At 41.8% G+C, this 3,631-nt stretch overlaps 1 protein-coding gene across 1 annotated transcript in view; it reads left to right on the top strand.

The window, feature by feature from the left end:
• znf827 (zinc finger protein 827) overlaps positions 1–3,100 on the top strand; it is a 46,148-nt gene extending 43,048 nt beyond the window's left edge. Inside the window, exon 13 of the mRNA XM_080837237.1 lies at positions 1–3,100. This exon is cut by the window's left edge and continues 1,565 nt beyond it. The gene's annotated coding sequence lies outside the window, so the exon portion shown is untranslated.
• The last annotated feature ends 531 nt before the right edge of the window (positions 3,101–3,631 follow it).

The raw sequence follows: 3,631 nt of genomic DNA, 5'->3' as shown, positions 1-3,631 counted from the left end.
TCAGATAGCATGCCTATGTGTTAGAATGGGGTTTGATTTGACATCATGTATGGGCTTTTTCTATGATATAATCTACCAGGGTGTTAAGAGCCCTTTCTCCCCAACCCAGTCCATGAAAAGAGACTGCTTTCTATAACAAAAAAAAAGTCTCCAAAGCCACGCCTCAAATCACGCACTTGATTATTTATCAGATTGTACATAGTTTTGCATTCGTTTGTGGGGTGGGTTCCTTTTGGCGCTTCATTCTCTCCCCTAATGCCGTTACCTTGGCTTGGGTTTGTTTTTGTAGATTTGGTGAAACCAAACACATGAACACTAATCTCACCTGTCTTACGGGCTGCCCCTCCTTACCTGCCCTGCACCGTGGAAGAGCCTCTCCTCTTCCCTGTTGGTGCCACTCTGATGACCCCTCGAGGGCTCTGCCACACCTGAAGCCTCCAGTGTGGCTGGCAGCATGTTGTAGCTAGTGATGCTAGCATCCCTGACAGTCACCAGTGCCCATCTCTATCAGCAGTGCCGTGACTAAGGCAGTGCAGTGCCCATCGACTTAACCTTAAAGATAAGATGAGGGTTGGGTAAGCCCCTTGCGAATAGGTAATGTATTTAACAGAAAGCAAAGCTATGTCTACATTTCATCAGATATGGATTTGTTTTTGTTTTTTGTTTTCTTCGTGGAGGTGACTGGCAAGCCAGGGGAAACCCTGCAGACTCAGTCACCAAAGGCCGATTTAATGGTGCTTTTTGGAGGTTTTTTGTAATTTTGTGTAAAAAGAACTGTTCCCAAATGACTTGAATGAATGTATTTTATTTTCCTTTGGGTTCAATGTTAAAGTGATACAGAGGTAACTGGACTGAGTGGAACGTGAATTTGAGGATTGGTGAGTATATTATTGGTGGCCTTCTGTGTCCTGTTTCTGTTCATCTTTTGGCATATTCAGTTTTTTGTTTTATTTTTTGAATTTGTACTGAGCCTTTTAAAATGTAGAATATGAAAATAATTATTACCTGTACTAGCAAAAATGGAGGAATCATTGAAAAATGGCTCCCAAGTGCAATGTGGATGCTGCCATTAAATTAGATAATGATGATGTATGTAGAAGCTTGGCCCTGCGGAAGTGGGCAGACATGGTACTGTTTTTGACACCCCCTCTCATATATTTGAGTTGTGAATGCACTTCATCACATTTCAGAGACAGAAAGCACTTAGGCCCTAAAGAGCCTGACATTTTGATGCCCCCCATACATACTCTTTAGAATGGTGCCGGTGTGTGGTCCTGATGAGAAACCAAGCTCATGAATATGCCTGCCCACCTGCTTTCTGTTGGCAGTTTACTTCGGGGAAAAGGAAGAGAAATTAAAACGTTAATTTGATGTCTCTTATTGAAGGGCATAACTCATAGGAGGAAGATTCTCCTGTTCTTGACTCCTGTCTTTAAACTAAACAACAGAACCCAAATTAGAAAACCGAGGTGAACTCCCCTACACCAACCCCCCACCCCCTCACCTCCCTGGTCCATAGAGGTATCCAGGCTAAATTGTGATACGCCAATTTTGCACAGTGCTGAAAATGTTGCACGTTGAAAAAAATAGAGGAACCTATTTATCAGAGCGATGGAGAACATTCGACAACAGGAGAGAAATATAATATAGCCATTGTAGCTCTCAGTACTGCACACTCCAAATTAAACCCAAACATCGAACCCGGGTCATCTTTTAAGTCATACTCCATCTCCCCACCCACCACCCATGTGTTCTCACAAGGTTTGGAATTTGTCTCAGCAATCAAATATAAATTACCTCATGAATTAATGGTCAGAAATCAGATGTCTAGAAATGAAGGGTTATTCTTATGCTATTAGTCACTGCTAGTTTTATATTTCCGAAGTGCTGTAAGGTAAAGGAATAATCACTGGCAAAGTGCCAATTTTGCCACTCCACCTGGGTGAGTATAGGAGTGTTTTACTGGATGACCCCTTGCATCATCAAAGGGATTATCATTTCTCCCATGTATATATTCTTTCTGTTGATTCTAGATTTGGTGAAAATATTCTTGGTGATTTGACTGAGTTGTGTTACTGAATCAGTTAACAAGTGAGGATATTCTGGGCATCATAAGTCACCCAGTGACGACCTGACCCTGTGTCATGTTTTCCCCCTTGTGTCTATGTTCAGCATGCAGTCCTGGTGCTATGTTGTAACGAAATAAGGAGTTCCCACTGCTTGATAAAAACGGCTCCTTTCTCTACTCATATTTTCTACACCAGTGCCACTTAGTGGATAGGAGAGGCCTGAGATCCCAGGAGACACAAGTCAAACTTGGCTCTTTGGGGTCCGATTCTGTGGACACGTTCTTCAAATAAATCCCAAGTGTCCATTTAGGAAAACGCCTACTTTTGGGTTTCTAATTCTTTAAGTCAGTCTGCCTTTCAACAACTACAACGTCATGGCCAACAACAACAAAAAAATTAAATCATGTGGGGTTTCTTTCTGCCCTCTCTTTTGCTCTGCTCCAGCAGGTGCAGAATCTGAGAATGGCTATGGCCTAGGCTATTCTTGAGCTGGTCTATTTTAAGCACTTATTTTAAAAACAATGTTTTGCCTGATCATAAGCAGCATTATTCGGCTTCTACTTTTTTTTATATGTTTGTTTTCATACCTCCATTACAAGACTGACAAACGTTGCATGATATTGCTCTCTTTGTCTCTTTTCTAGTTCTTTGCACTTATTATGTTGTATCCTCTCAATACTAACTTAAACATGGTTTGCAGTTGACTGCGTTCATGATGCTGTGCTGTCCACAGTCTGTTCGCTTAGCATTTTTCGCTGTATTTTATGACAAGGCTAAACTTTTTTTCTATTTTGTTCTACTTTTGGCACTTGGTGAAACAAATAATTGGTATGTGCTGTAAAAAAGCTTTTTTATGACTTCATTCTTAAGGCTGTACAGGGTTGTTTGTGACTGTAACTGGTAATTAGACCATTTGTACTTTTTATTTGGTTTTGTATTTGTTTTGGTTCTGTTAAGGCATCCTTTTATGTTCTGATTGCCAGTTCTAAATGTAACAGAATTTGAAAGTAAAGCTCACATCAGATATTACAGTGAATGTCTCCTGTGTTCTCTCTCCAATCTAATGATATAATGAAATATGGGGAAAGACCCTCAACGCCAGGATGAGGCCAAAAAGAGTCACAATCCAGAGAATAACTTCACTAAGACTCGATGTGTAAGGTTCTCTTGCTTTGTAAATACATATATGTCCTCATTCTTCAATTCAATACCTCCATTAAAGACAGGCACAGCATACCACCATAACTCTCTCTGCAGTGTGTGTGTGTGTGTGTGTGTGTGTGTGTGTGTGTGTGGATGTGTGAGTTCAGGCTTTCAGAAGGAGCCAGAGGTGGGTCCCACCGCCTAATGAGAACAGATGAAGCAGAGACAAAGCGTTTGCCAGCATTACGCCATCCATTCATCTCCATTAGGCCTCTGGAGCAGCACTGCCCCTCCAACCCCAGCCACACTGGAGCTGCCACACTCCCACAGACAGGGAGACGCACCGCGCACAACGATCTGGCAGACACAACATGCACAAACACACAGGACACCTTGCTACATAATAAGTCCTCACTTGG

This window comes from Sprattus sprattus (genome assembly GCF_963457725.1).
Source record: "Sprattus sprattus genome assembly, chromosome: 4".
NCBI classification, from domain to species: domain Eukaryota; kingdom Metazoa; phylum Chordata; class Actinopteri; order Clupeiformes; family Clupeidae; genus Sprattus; species Sprattus sprattus.
The sequence above is the reverse complement of the archived record's forward strand: the minus strand, read 5'-3'. Positions and strand labels throughout refer to the sequence as shown.